This window comes from Lissotriton vulgaris, chromosome 2_1 (genome assembly GCF_964263255.1).
Source record: "Lissotriton vulgaris chromosome 2_1, aLisVul1.2, whole genome shotgun sequence".
Classification (NCBI taxonomy): domain Eukaryota; kingdom Metazoa; phylum Chordata; class Amphibia; order Caudata; family Salamandridae; genus Lissotriton; species Lissotriton vulgaris.
In genome coordinates, this window is record NC_141687.1 from 1,288,447,773 (window position 1) to 1,288,463,805 (window position 16,033).

Consider the following 16,033-nt stretch of genomic DNA (forward strand, 5'->3'; position numbering starts at 1 on the left):
CGCTGTCTGCTGCCTACTCCCGGCTGTGCCTCAGGAGGTTCTTTACAATCTGCCGCGCTCGTGAAGTCAGCGCGTTTTTATGCTGGTTGCAAGGGGGCGTGGCCTCAGAGTGGGCGTGTCCCTGTTTGGACGTGGGTGATGGCGGTTGGAGTGGCGATTTTCTCCCTTACCAGCGCTCGTTCCGCTGTGTAGGGGAGGCCTGCACAAAGTAATCGTGTGTCAGGAGGAAGGGTGAGTCAATTTTAAAAAACAATATTTTCAACAAGTTAAAAAATTGATCAAGCGCTGTCTGCTGCCTACTCCCGGCTGTGCCTCAGGAGGTTCTTTACAATCTGCCGCGGTCGTGAAGTCAGCTCGTTTTTATGCTGGTTGCAAGGGGGCGTGGCCTCAGAGTGGGCGTGTCCCTGTTTGGGTGTGGGTGATGGCGGTTGGAGTGGCGATTTTCTCCCTTACCAGCGCTCGTTCCGCTGTGTAGGGGAGGCCTGCACAAAGTAATCGTGTCAGGAGGAAGGGTGAGTCAATTTTAAAAAACAATATTTTCAACAAGTTAAAAAATCGATCAAGCGCTGTCTGCTGCCTACTCCCGGCTGTGCCTCAGGAGGTTCTTTACAATCTGCTGCGCTCGTGAAGTCAGCGCGGTTTTATGCTGGTTGCAAGGGGGCGTGGCCTCAGAGTGGGCGTGTCCCTGTTTGGGCGTGGGTGATGGCGGTTGGAGTGGCGATTTTCTCCCTTACCAGCGCTCGTTCCTCTGTGTAGGGGAGGCCTGCACAAAGTAATCGTGTGTCAGGAGGAAGGGTGAGTCAATTTTAAAAAACAATATTTTCAACAAGTTAAAAAATCTTTCAAGCGCTGTCTGCTGCCTACTCCCGGCTGTGCCTCAGGAGGTTCTTTACAAGAGATGCCAAAATCATATAACATCCTGGTCGCAGTCCTCAACGCGCATTTTTAACCCATGGCTAACCAAGACCATGAAAGGTTTAGATCCCAAAAAAGATTGCAAAGAAGCAAATTATTCCCCACAGAGCTTCTATAGCAGGCTCGCCAACACCTGTGGATTCATGGATGAGCAAGGATACATAAGGGGACAGCTCATCCAAGGGTGTGCATCGAGAAAGCTGCGGGAGAACATCTTTCAAGGATCTGGAAAGTCCCTACAAGACAGTCTTACAAAGGGTAGGTCGAAAGACCTCTTGAAGGTGAGAGCATTGCACATGGAGTAGCCCTACACAGAACAGTCAAAAGTGAACCCTTGAACTCTGTCCAACCCAAGAAATCACCAGAGAAACCCAAAACGACGCCAGAAGCCCTCAAGATGTGCGGCTACTGCAGAGGGCGCACCCACTGGCCCAACGACTGCCCTGCAAGAGGAAAAAAGTGCACAGTGTGAGGAAAATACAATCACTTTGGTCAACAAAAGGGAAGACGGTCAAAGAGACCGTAAACACCATTTCAGAAGGGGAAATGGAGTCAGAAGACATGAATGACGACACTGAGGAGCATACACTACACTTGGTATTCACAGTCGGTAACACCAGCGGCACCCGTCGACCACTCCCTCAGTGCTGCCTACAAGTAGGAATCGACACAGTCACAACAACCATCTACAAACTCCATCTCCACTGTCCAAGACCAATGTCTGGGTTTTTGCATATGGGCAAGACAAACCATTCTCAAACTGGGGCGACGTCTCGCCCCCAACCAAACGCACAGCTGAATTGCGCCTTTATGTCGGTCATATAGTTATTCAACATTTATCCATGTAATCCTGTTAATCCAAACTTTTAAGTCACTTATTTCAGCTTTTTCCAATGTTATATACATCTACACGTGGAATGGAATGCCAATTTTCTGTTTTCTTATGTTCAAGGTGGGCCATCCGAACCTCTTCCAAGAACACGAATGACGCAAATTCATCTAAGACAGTATTTTATTTGTATAAAAATCCAATGCATTTCGGGCCAAAGTTGCCCTTCATCAGGGGTCACTGTAATAACAAGCAAAACAATAACCATTATAACTTTAAGCCATAATTACACATAACGTGACATTACTAATCACAAGTCAAAATGTATTTTATCTAAGACTACATTGCGAAGTACCATGCGAGTCTGCTCCCATAACAATCACTCAAAAAGGTAATCTACAGCTCTAAATCAATGAAGCCTGCGTGCAAGGTTAACTGTTCCCCAATATATTTTGTGTAACTCCCTTTTGTAACCACAGGACAATACTCCATCTAGTATTGGAAACAGTGATTAGACAGATCATTCCTCATGAGGCTCCTGCTCCTTCTCCCAGTTTACTCAAGCTTCTTTCTCCCTTTTACTTACGCACTCCGACCGCCTTACACTTTCTATCAACCTCGCATAACTTTCCTGTCGCCCTCGCATGCAACTCAACTTTCATTATTTCTAACCTCGCACTCTCGCTTACACTCCCGCACATCACCCCACTATTACATGCTACTGTCTCCCCACTTGGCTCACTCTGTACATTCCCCATACCTTTCAACCACTCCTTCAACATCACTTAAACCTTCTACAACGTTCCGTACCTGCCATAAATGTTAAGACAAACCATTACCCATGCTGGGGAGATTCAAGAGCCATATCTCCCATGCCCAGGTAGACGCCAAGGAGGGCAGGGCATGCTCCTGAGCAAAGCATGGCAGAAGCCCTAATACTGGTCCAGTTCGCATTTGGCATGCTTATAGAGGAACTGGACCACTTAATAACCAAATTCTTGAACCTATTTGATTGGAATAGGATTGCAATAGGAGTGCATGAAGGACAAAGTCATCTGGCTACACATTGAAAAAAGTATGCAACCGGTGGTACTGCTCCTCTGCCAGATAGTGTTTCACCTATGGGCCAATGTTGAAGCAGAACTGGATAAACTCGAGGAGGCAGGGATTGTTGAGAACGTCATGGGCCCTACAACAGGGGTGGCTGTTAACATTTGAAAGTGGTGGGATGAGGGAAGTGCCCCGCCGATTACCAAAAGACATAAATAAAACAAGCATGCAAAAGAAACAATCACTGGCATGCATTACACTAACATTATAAATAAAATAAATGTTACTTAACCTGGATGCACCCTTTGTGTCCTTTGCAGTCTGTGGCTCCAACGGACACTTGTGGAAGAGGTAACTTCCCTAAGCAATCCAGACACTGCTCTCATCCTGTGAACCAGCATGAGAGCAACGCCAGGATTGGATGGAGTGGGCTGGTTAGATGCTCATTCCTGTGGGCATGTTCTTGGTCTCCGCCCAGCTGTTTAAGACAGTTGGGTGGAGAGCTTCAAAGTGCACATGTTTATTTGGTCAGAGCAAGACAGACGGACAAAACTAGCTTGTTCACTTTACAGTGTCTGGCCAGCCACTGCTCTAGTCCTCCATGCAGCACAGGACATGCCCCTCATTCCTCCCGGCTGCAGGGCAGGCTATCGGCTGTGGCGTGCCTTTTGAAAAATAAAATGGCAATGAGCTGATTTCATTACCATTTTATTGTTCACATTGATTTAGCACGGATCACAGCGGGCATGGGAGTGACGCTCCCCAACCTTCATGAAGAAATCGTCACTGTCCTACTCCCTGGGTGTCCCTGATTGTGATGACCAAGAAACTAAAACAGCTGGGAGAGGTCTGTATCTGCATGGATATGTTTCAAATTATTTATTAACTTTGATGCTATATTGGTATATTTGTACATGCACCATCTGAAAGTTTCCTAAGGAAAGGTTGCCTGCTTGTGCCAAATCACCAAGGGTTAGCCAGAGAGCAGATAGGGCAAGTTTGAGGGGTGTCTAAGTCTTTGATAGCTCACTATACAAGTGAGTTGTCTGGTGGAATGACACATCTTTGACTACCTCACTGTAAATGCAGCCTCACTGGAAGTGCTTCAGTACTTGCATACCTTACTTCTCAGGGGGAAATGATTTAATACCTCAGTGCACAGGCTGGTGGTCTGAAGTGGGTTTATTTCTTTAATACCTCAAAGAAACAAGCATTTGCAATGCAAAAGGTCTCGCATTTGCTATAGTTTGAGCTATTGGCATTGTAAATAACATTGCCTTTTATTTATATATTTTGAAAACCTGCAAGTGGTGCCTAAACACGCAGTTTATACTTCTGGTCGTTGTTTATAAGAAGCAAGGCTGGCAGTAAAACAGGCACAGTTATTGTCAGCTTTGCTTCTTGTAAGTAATGAGCATAAGTAGAAATTGCATGTTTGAAAACCTACAGGTGGTGTGCTAACACAAAATTAAAAGGTATTGTAATTTACAATGCCAATAGCTCAAAACCTCACAAATGCCAAACCTAGTGCATTACAAATGCTTGTTTACTTCGTTCCCATTCTTAAATTCAGAAGATGAAAAACATTTGCAAACAAGGAAGCGGACGCCTTTAAATAAGGGATTTCTGTAGTCAGGAACAGCAGAGCCTGGGAGAGAAGCGCCGGGTTGCATGCGACCCCGGTGAGGAGGTGACAGGACAGGCAGGGGCAGAGGCCTCTAACTACAAGGTGACCTTTAATTGGCTACCTCATCCGTGCAGGTTTCTTTAACTGCCAGCCGAAACCACCCAGTTTGTTGTGCCTAAGATTTCTGGGGTGTAAAACTACTTTCTGACTCGCTGAGGCGCTGTTCGACCCCTAAAAGTGCTTTCCCATAGACGGGCTGGGTGCAACTGGTCTGTTCCAGTTTTGCCCCATCAGAAGCAGGTTCAATTGGATCACCTTCCTCAGAGCGACAGACAACATAACATCAAAAGACACACCGAAAAAGGAGATGTGGAATTCCCTGGGCAATTATCTGAGCTCACACAAACCACCTTAGCTAAAAGACAAAGACCGCTGCCCACACATACCCACACACACGATGAACCCCAGCAGGATGGCCTCTGGCTAGACGCACCAACCACCCTGTCTGCTCCGCTCTATCTCTCCTTTATGACTTTTCTCTTCCTCCCTTTGAGGGCAATAGGCCTTGGACGCCTGGCCCTGTTATCTTGATCAAGATAGTGTCACTGCTGAACCTTCTCTGTATATGAAGGGCCGGATGTTTGAACTACGTGTTACAATATCCAGCGGGAATGGGTGAACAACATTTTGCTGTAAGTATAGAATTTAATAATTCATCAAATGTACTAAAAGGGCAGAGTATAAAAGTGAGTACAGCCCTTTACATAATATGATGCCAGTGCATGGGCTTTCTTCTTTTATTTACAGAGAATAAAAGCCCACGCGGAGGCGTGGCGGCAAGGATGACAAGTGCTGTCTCTACTGCTGGCAATCATCCCAATCACCAGTAGTACTCTCAATTTTAACACCCATACATGCTAAAACATATTTAGAACATCAAGCATGTTACCAACCCTAAGCAGGTAACTCATAGTTAATAAATACATTAATAAATCTGGTACAGCATGTCCCTCTTATAGTTATCTAACAAGACAACATGCACATGGGGAAATTGTATGCTGCAAAACAAACTTAAGTGGGTATGAAATAAAATCATTAAACTTTTCAAGTACTTTGACAACTCTTTGAAGTATTTCAAAACATGGCTCCACCTGGCGTAGATAGTGTATTAACACCCTAGTCCAGAATAGTACCGCGCACCACCTTAGCAAAATTGTGACATCAGCTGGTAACTGTACGGTAGAAGTATAGTTTAGAATAGATAGAATTAATTTGATTAATTTCTGGTCCACAATCGTTGACCTGAGGCAGTTTTTAGGGGGGGTTAGTCTGTCTCTAGAAGGAGAGCTTAGACTATAATTTCAGGCAGGTAAGGACGTAGAGAAAAACTGTTTTGTGCCACAGCTGCCCAAATTGGTATAGGCCCTTGGTTAGGGAAACTGCTTCAGCAACCTGGGTCCAACGAACGCCCCAACGGGCCGACGTGGGAGACATAATAGGTTAAGTTACGGCAGGATGGGCGAAGGGTTGATGGCATTGCGGGCTCATACCAGCCTTTTCGCTTAAGGGGGACACTCACCAGCAGGTCTAAGAAGTGGTAATCCTGGTGTAGAGGGACGGGGTGCTGAGGGAGTCAGACTAGTCTGCTCGCACTTGCGAGAATGGGATCCTCGAGACCTCCAGGACAGGTTGCGGGCATGCACCAGAATTGGGTCCATCCAGGACAGACAAACACTCCAGTGCCTATCCAATACACGGGCAGTAGCTGGCTGCCAGTTGTTTAGTGGGGCAGGGTGCTAGACTCTGAGGGGAACTGGGGTCAGTGCACACCTTGGCCTTATTGATGGATATAGAAGGGTTTGGCAACACCTGTACTCAGGAATGGCCAATCATGGCTTCGCCAGGACAGAGAAAGACATCCTCACCACCTTGAGCAGGTAGAGGAGAGAAAGGTTAGAACAACAGTCGGGGAAGTCCGGGCCAAGCATCCTCTTGCGGGAACCCCTGGGGGGGGGGGGGGGGTTTAAGATTACTTAGGGGCACGGAGGGCAAGATGCGACTGCTGGAAGCAATGAGGGGGGACCTAAGTACTTGAGCAGTGAGCTGGGATCGGGTGACCTCTGGGTCAGAGATGACACTGAGACCCATATGGCACGGGCGAGATCTCAGGAAGCATTGGAGGTAGCTCGCAACCGCATAAACGCAGCCATGCGTAAATTCACAGAGATGTGGGGGTTAGGTTTCATAAGGCACGGCCTGCTGCATGCTAAATCTGTCGGCTGCTGGGAAACTGACGGGGTGCACTGGTCCAAGGTAGGCATGGCAATATTCTTGCTAGACCTGGGTGATGCTCTAGAGACAGCCGGTTGCAAATAGGAAGAGATCTAGGGAGCTAAGTGGTGGGGACTCTGGGTGCAGCGGAGGCCACACCCAGGGCTGTGGAGGAGTTACAGGGCGATCCCGATACAGGAAAGGCACAGGAACAGGACCTGAAGCCTCCAGTGCTAAGCGCACCGTGCATAAGTCATACATGCTCCAAGGGGTCCTTCTTGGGAACTTGGAGTACGACGGCGCCCCGTTAGTCCTTAGGGCGGTTGTAAACCTGAACAACCGGGGGCTTGCCTTATAGGCTCCGCCCAGCTGGGGAAGGTGTGAGTCACTCTCCCTTGTTCAGAGGGTGGAGTTGGTGGACGATAGGTTCACCGGTGGGAGGAGTGATCCTCCCAGGTACAACACCGGGCTATGGCCGCTGGTGTTTCTCTTGGCTGAACTTCAGGTGCCCTGCAACGAGGGGTTGCGGGGCGGACGGGATCGCCTGTAAGATAACCCAACTTTTATTTGTATATCAAATAAACCTGCAGCTTCATCTTTCCAATATCATTGTGTCTGTGTATTATTGTGGAATATTGTGGGGCTGTGGGCGGCGGTGTACCGATGGAGATACTATGCAGGATGCCCGTGGTCCCTGCAGGGGACCCCATAGGAGGGCAGGCCTTGTAGTATCGCAGAGGACAGCAGACAGCCAGCCCATCCTGGGGTGGGGGGGGGGCGACGCGAGGGACAGGGTAGGGGGCGGGGATATGGATATGTTGGCCCCTCCTCCCGCACGCTCTCTTTGCCTGCTGCCCCCTCTCCCGCCAAGTCGCATCCTTGGCTGCTACCAGGCCCATTCAGCCGCGCCGGCTGTAGCCAGTCCCCCTCCCCGTCCAGGTCCCTTAGATCCCCCTTTGTCATCTCCCCTCCCCACCGCTCACCCGCTGAAAAAGGGGGGAAGTGGGGAGGGGGACTGTATTAATGTTTGTTTTCTTGTTGCAGGAGGAGTTACAGGGCGATCCCGATGCAGGAAAGGCGCAGAAACAGGACCTGAAGCCTCCAGTGCTAAGCGCACCGTGCATAAGTTGTACATGCTCCAAGGGGTCCTTCTTGGGAACTTGGAGTACGGCGGCGCCCCGTTAGTCCTTAGCGCGGTTGTAAACCTGAACAACCGTGGGCTTGCCTTATAGGCTCCACCCAGCTGGGGAAGGTGTGAGTCACTCTCCCTTGTTCAGAGGGCGGAGTTGGTGGACGATAGGTTCACCGGTAGGAGGAGTAGATCCTCCCAGGTACAACACCGGGCTATGGCCGCTGGCGTTTCTCTTGGCTGAACTTCAGGTGCCCTGCACAGAGGGGTTGCGGGGCGGACGGGATCGCCTGTAAGATAACCCACCTTTTATTTGTATATCAAATAAACCTGCAGCTTCATCTTTCAAATATCATTGTGTCTTTGTATTATTGTGGAATGTTGTGGGACTGTGGGTGGCGGTGTACCGATGGAGATACTATGCTCAGGCCCCGTGTCTCAGCTCAATATGCATACATTAATGGTGCGGCTCAACGATAGAAAAGGAGTGACACCTCTGCCCTTTGATGAAAGGTCATCTGCGTCCGGAAAGGCCACTCAGGCACCCACTGGGCCACTGGCTTCATCCGAACAAAACAGATACAGCCCAAATCTGCCCCCAGGCTGCCCAAAAAAGCAGCCCACAGCTGGAACTCGGACACCAGCCCTGCCTCACCCTCCGCCCCTGCCCCAGCCGTACTGGAAATTTGGCAGCTGCTTCATGTGTAGGCACTGCTACTGAGAGGCTTCTGACCAGTGCAGGCTTTTAATTCTAAATTCCTGCCATGACCATTGAATTGAATGGAGATTTGTAGTGCGCAACTTTGCCCGAAGGCGTCAAGGCACAAATGATGGAAAATAGTCAAGTACCTATATAAGAAGTATAGGAGCCTAAGAGTAGGCTTCGGTGAAGAGCAGGGTTTTAAGGCCTTTTCGGAAAAGGACAAGAGATTCTTGGTTCCTGAGTTCCAAGGGGAGCTCGTTCCAAAATCTAGGAGCGAGAGAGGAAAACGCCTTACCTCCCCATCTCGCTTTAGCAACTCGAGGGACGGTTAGCAGGTTCTGGCTGGCAGAGCGCAAGGTCCTACCAGGGACGTAGGTTGAGACTAGGGACCTGATGCCCTCAGCACCAGCACCATGAAGAGCCCGGTGGGTGATGGTCAGGATTTTAAATTTTATCCTGGCATACACAGGGAGCCAGTGAAGATTTTTCCTGATCAAGGTTCCTGAGGAGCGTCTGGGGGCATTGACGACAAACCTCGCTGCAGCGTTCTGGACGACTTGCAGGTGATGGATTAGTTTGTTGCTCATGCCAAGATATAAGGCATTGCAGTAGTCCAGGCGCGAGGATAAAAGGGCAACAGAGACAAGTTTCCGGGCGTTGGAGGAGAGGTAGTGGGTGAGCTTTCTTAACACCCTTAGGACCCCACAGCAGGTTGAGACCGTTCTGTTAACTTGCTTGTCGAAGGCAAGTGAGGTGTCAAATATAACTCACAGGTTACGGGCGACGGGAGAAGGCTGGGGGCATATTCCCAGTGTCTGTGGCCACCAGTCGGCTGACCAAACCTCCTTGTTTCCACCAAAGACAAGGATCTCAGTTTTTTACCCATTTAACTTGAGGAAGTTCAAGGCCATCCAACCTGCCACAGCTTCCATGCAATTTCTAAAGTTAAGGGCCGTGGTCTCGACGGATTGCGACCATGAATTGCTTCTGCCCAAAAGCGCAACTAGAGGCAAATAAATTTCGGGGGTGGGGTTGCTAATTCTTCAAGCAACGTAGAGCCAAATTGCGGGGTTGGGGTGTGTGTGTGTAGGCGGGGGGGAGGTTGCTAATACTTCCAGCAATGTGCCCATGTATAATGTAACTGGTGCCTCAATACCTTGGGGTGGAGTTCGAGCTGTACAAAACTGCAAAAAAAAACAAAGCCTAATGTTACTGTTCAAGAAATGCATTCTCACAATGTGGCAGCAAAAGTAATTTGCATCTTTAAGGAATAGGCAGAGTGGAGATGCAGGGGCTCTAGGAAGGGGTGAAAAAACAGCAAAGCCTCCTTATGATGTAAATGATCTTTTAAAGACCTGTGAAATACTGGGTGCAGCTGTGATAAGATGCCAGACCAGCCAGCACACAGCAGCTCAAGAACCGTCTGTGTGTCTGGGAAGCTGCCTCAGCCCGGGCTGACACAGCGCGGGTGGGGGGCTGAAGCCCTTTGACCCCTATGGGCCTTGGGCGCCTGATTCTGCCGCTGCCTAATTAATAATTCAACGACCTCCAAGAGCTCCTAAACAGTGCTCCTCTTCCTGGTCCTGGGGATTCTTTGGTGGCTATGCCAGTCTTGGTGAGACTGAGAGCAGGCGCTGAGTGTCTAAACACAGGGCACAGCTCTGAAAGTGCGCCACACCATGACCTCTAACCCTCACTACAATCCTAATCTACACAGTGACCTTAAACCTGTTATCAAATACTTCAGATGCATGTAAAGTGCAGAGTATGACTGGAGTCCTCCCGACTGAGCTGTCCTGTACAGTGGTGGTGCTCGGTCTGTCACACACTAGTGCCAAAATACTTGTATCTAAATGTTTTTTAATTTATTCAAGTTACAGCTCTTCTCACATTCCTATACGAACTGTGCTCAGCAGTCTAGAACTTTGTCTGTTGGTTTGTTGGTTACGGGGTTGTTTTTTATTTTTTTATTTTTTTTATTTTCTTTGTCCTCATTACGCAACAGTTAAAGTCAGGAGTTTTCAGGGACCTTTCTCAACTTCGTGGCACCCCTGAGGAAAGAGACCCCTTACGTCCATATACTTATAAGGAGGAGGCTTGATTAATCGTAGTAGGTTGAGCTAGCCATTTTTTGCTACTCTTGCAAGCCTTCCTCGACATTGTTGCGATAGCGTAATCATTGGACAGTTTACAGAGGAAGTAGTGGGAAATCCAGGAATGTTACCATCATATTACATGCACATTTTATATATACCACTCCACTTAATTCACCTCTTATGATATTCTTCCCACAAGTCCCAGAATTTGTATTTTTTAGAGGCGTATTTCTTATTTTTATCTAGATTAAACACTTTCAAAACTGAGGCCAACCATTCGTTGTGAGTAGGGGGAACAGGAGTTATCCATTTTACACAAATCTCTCTCCTTGCCAAAAGAATCAGAATGAAAAGTAAATTCTCTTGAGCTTTAGTAAAAGGTCTTCCTACAATCGTTCTTGAGACCCCAAAAATAACTAGGTCCATACTTACAGAAAGTTGTCTTCCAAATACCCCTTCTAAGGTAGTACCCACTTCTTTCCAGAAGGCATCCAGGCTGGGACAACGCCAGAACATATGTAAATCATCAGCCATCTGTAAATCACACTTTGGGCAGCTCTTCACTGTGGCCCCGTTCAATTTGGATAATCTTTTTGGTGTCCAGTAGGCTCTATGTACAGTGAGCAAATGATTTCTTTTAAGAGCAGCAGACGTTACAATTGACCAGCATATGCTCATAGATACTTGCCATGCGTTGCTTGTATCCAGCGTCGGCAGGTCTTTTCCCCAGATACTTTCTGGAATTCGGAAGTCGTCCTCCCCAGCCGAGATTAGGGCCCAGTACCAGAAGGAAGTTTCTTTCCGAAATGGATTAGACGTCTGCATCTTTATCTCCATGGCGATGTTACCTTTTCTAGTTTCTTTAAGGGACTTACTCCAACTCAGTAGTTGGTAATATTTAAATTTCGAAAGAGTGGAGTTCGTGCATTGAGATAATATATCCCAATCAAGCAGTTTATTCTGAAACAGAAGCTGTCCCCATTCCGTTATTCCTGCTGATCTTAGCGGTGTTGCTAAACTATCCTTAAGGCAGTCTGGTGTGGTCTGAGAATTCCAGATTGGGGCCTTATCACTATAAAAGGGGATATCCATTGTAGATCTAATACAGTACCATATTCTAGCGGCTGATTTCAGGACCTTTAGTTTAATTTTTTTAAAGATTACGGGGTTGTTGTGTCGTGTGGGCTGTGGGAGTAGCCGCCAACAGAGATCCCTACACTCAAGGGGCACCTGGGTCATGCAGGCCTGACACGTGGCCTTATAATAAATGCACGGACACTGGGGTATGCTTCTGGCTCTGCCCGCCGTCACCGACTGGCGTACGTGCGTGCGTGGGCCCTTTTATTAAACAAGCCACGTGGTATCACGTGAGACGTATCTTGCGCACAGCACGCAAATAGACTAGAACACAACATTCCTTACCAAACACAAAAAAAAAACAAAAGGAGATACATAGCAAATCGAGAATATGTGAAATGACCATCGGCAGCCGCCTTCAGTCTCTTGGACTACTTTTACAGTCTCACTTCACAGCTTAGTAGAACAGGATAATAGAATAGTCTTACGTGAGATGATCGCAGAGGCGGCAGGATGGCTCGGGGTTTCTTCTTAGTCGATAATGGGACGCCCAACGGCCTAGAGTGGCCCCGGCCTCGGCCAGGGACATTGAGCCACGGCCACATTCCTCTGAGCCATCCCCGCTCGGCTCCCCGTTGACCTTCTCGGGCATCCCCGGCGGGGAATCATCGCCACCTGCTGGACTTGTGAGTTCCTCTTCCAGAAGGCAGCCTGGCGGGATTGGAGACTCGACTGCCGCCGGACTCGCAGCTGCTCGGCTCTCTGACCTCTCAGGCATGGAGGCAGCCAGTGACTCTGGATGAAACAATTTGAAGTGGGACACATCGCGAGTTACAGTCTCTCGGTTTCTGGTCGCAATGATGCGAGTCCCTTCTATATCAACCACTGTCCAGGGCCGGGTCTCATACGTCAACCGGAACTTCCCACTGGTGACCCAGTTCTTGAGTAGCACAAGGTCTCCCCCGGGCGAAGTGGGATGTTCTGGCCCTTCGACGCTTGCTCGTGCGGGCATAGGTTTTCTGCCGCCTGGCTTCAATCCGGCTTTCATTGGAGGACTCTGATCTCCAGTGCGGGTGATTGGGAATAAAGTCAGTAACCACTCGCCCCATGAGCACATGTCCTGGAGCAACACCTGTAGTTGTGTGAGGTGTCTGTCGATAACTCCTCAGGAAGGTAAAGAATACCAGTTCTACCGACTGTCTCTTGTCATGAGCTATTCTGATGACCTTGTTAAGGGTTCGCATAAAACGCTCCACCTCGCCATTAGCTTGTGGCCAACGAGGGGTTATTCTGCGATGTTTGATTCCGAGGGCGCTGAGGTAGTTGGCTAACTCCTGTCCCTGGAAGGGGGGGCCATTGTCAGTTCGTAGTTCTCTCATCAACCCATGAGCAGCTATGATTTTTTCCAGTTTGGGGATGACCTCGGTGGCACTGGTGGTCGGGATCACCTCTACTTCTGGGTACTTGGAATGGTCGTCGATGACTACCATGGTGTGCCGCCCATCCGGAAGGCTCCCGAAATCCAAACTGACGCACTCCCATGGCCGTTGAGGCCGAGGCTCAGCAATGACGGGGGCTTCTCGCTGGGGATCCCCTGTGGTCTGACAGGCTGTACACGATCTCACAGTGTCCTCTACGAGAGTGTCCATGAGAGGAAACCACACCTTGGTTCTTAATCGGGACTTGGTTTTAACCATTCCTTGATGGACAACAGGGCCAGTTGCACTGCTTGGGTCGTTAAGGCGGATGGTATTACCAATCTGTGACCTCACAATAGACAGCCAGTGTCATCTTCGTTAAGTTCTTCCCTCACATGATGTAGGCTTTCCATGATGCGTTGAGCCTCGGGCGTCAGTATTTTCCACTCTTCTTTGGCTCTGTGCCAATTTCCGCTCTGAATTGCTTTGATGGCTCGTTGTAGGCAGTCGTCCTTTCGGGTGGCTTCGGCAATGCTCTTCACGGACATTGGCATTGGGCACGACCGGGCCGTGATGCATCTCACGTATTCCTCAGTGTCAGCTGTGTCTTCTCTTTCTTCCCGTGTGGCAGCTCTCGGGTGTCGGGATAGGTAATCCGCGGGATTCCTGGACCCTGGCTGGTGCTCTACTCGCAGTTGTAATCTTGGAGTTGGAGCATCCACTTCTCGATGCGAGGAGGGGGTTTGGTGGATGTTCCGGAGAACAGAGCAACCAGTGGCTTATGATCGGTGGCCACCAATGTTTCCTCTAAATTGTTTCCTCTGTGTGCGGCAGTGTAGGGTCTCTGTGCGCTGCAGCCATGGCTATGGGTGCCAGGAATCAGACTGCACGTTTGTGCAGCGCTAAATATCACTTAAAAAGTTTGCTTAAAACCCTAGCAGCCCAGCTCTGTTAAGAAGACACATTTTATTCCTCTGTCTGATGTAACATTTCCTATACATTAATTTAAACACGGTGATTCAGTATCTCTGTGTAATGTGTATGTGATGTAAAGAGCCTACCTTCTTATGTATGGGTGGCGCTATTAAAAAAATATATATGAAAGAGAGAGGGGTTATGGACACTTGAGGGTCACTGTTAAAGGTTGGTAATGAGAGTATCCGTGGCAGAGGTGGTCATTTGGGCGCTAACAAACATTGTCACACCAGGCACCACCAGCACTAAAGTCAGCCCTGTTCAAATGGCACTAATATTTATAGTGAAATTATGAAAACATCCCATATTGCAATTTAAAACCATGGCAGCTATGTTGCTGCATTTCTTTTCTTAATTGGGTTGGTCTGTGGGGTTAGTGTGTGCATTTGTTAAGGTTTTCGAGTTCATTGTAGCTCATGATGGGAGCTGCGATTAACATGAAAACTTTAACAAATGCACAGGGACATCTTAAGGATTTTGAGTGACTGGGCCAAATTTATTTGTAGGACCTCTGATTAGAACAGCTTTGGATTTATAATCCAATTCCAGCTTTTTCATGTCCTTTTTGGCCAGGTCACCCACAGTGCAGAGGCACATTGGTCCAAATTCAAAATGTGCTTCCATCTAATATTCAGGGATAGTGGTATGTGTTTTCAAAATTGTAACAGCCTGAAGGAAAAAGAGAGAGGAACAAAGTAGAAAAAAGTCAGGGCGCAAAGACGAGAAATAGGGAAGGGGTCATGGGGAAATTGGTAAGAGAGGGACGGAAAGAGAAAGGCAGGCAGAGGCTTTGGAGAACTGGGACAGAGAACGGAGAATGGAAAATCGGTAAGAGAGAAAGCAAAGAACAGGCAGGGAGAGGGAAATGGAGACAAGAATGGGATGGGGAGAAGGGGAAAGTGGGTAAATGTGAAGCGGGACTGATATGAGGAAGAAGAAAAAGAAGAGAAGGAGACAGCGAGAGCAGCTGGGGAGTGAAAGAAAATAGGCCAAAACATATGTCAAAGAAGACAGAGAGTGTGATATGGCAATGCTTCAGAAGTAGCGTTTCTGCATATCGACGTTGGGTTCTATAAGGAGCCTTTTTCCCCATCTTGTCATCTCTAAATGCTTGCTCTATGTAACCGTGCTCACCTGAATGAACTAAGAAGGGTGGAAGGCTGGTTAGGTCTTGCCAAGATTTTTAATCTTGCCAAGATGCAGGTCTGAGCAGATGGCTGCTGCAAGTGTGTAAATGACTGATCCATCTGTCAGGAGTATTCTCTTCACTAACACTTGCTCCCCTTCTCTCTTTTGAAACTCAGGGGCAGCAACATTGTTGTGGTGTCGCCAGGGCTTTAAGTGGAAGCTTTCAATATTATATGAAAGCCATAGTTGCTGCTTATTTATCTCATGCAACTAACAACCACTGACAAAGCCAATAGTCTGACTTCTTGTAGGTATGTTACTTGTATAATATATATGGATGCAATGACATCCTATTCCTGGGTAACAGTGGTCTTTATGAATTTTAATCAATCAAGTATACATTATAATATAAGAGTTATCATTACCATTTGGTCCATAATTGATGCATGTTTTGAATAGCAGCAGACTGTAAAAAATATATGGAGCTACTTATAGTCTGGTTTATGGTGTGCTATATTGCATCCTGATATATAGGGCATTTAAAAATAATTTGTGATTCTACCTCTCAGTGTACTTGTCTATGTAAATGGGATAATGTGAAAGAAAGACAAAAAGAAAGAGATAAAGAAAGAAAGAAAGAACGAAAGAAGGAAATAAAGAAAGAAAGAGAGAAAGAGACAGAAAGAAAGAAAGAAAAAGAGAGAAAGAAAGAAAGAAAGAGAGAAAGAAAGCGAGACAGAATGAAAGAAAGAAAAAAAGAGAGAAAGAGAGAAAGAATGAAAGAGAGAAAAAGAGAGAAAGAAAGAGAGAGAGAA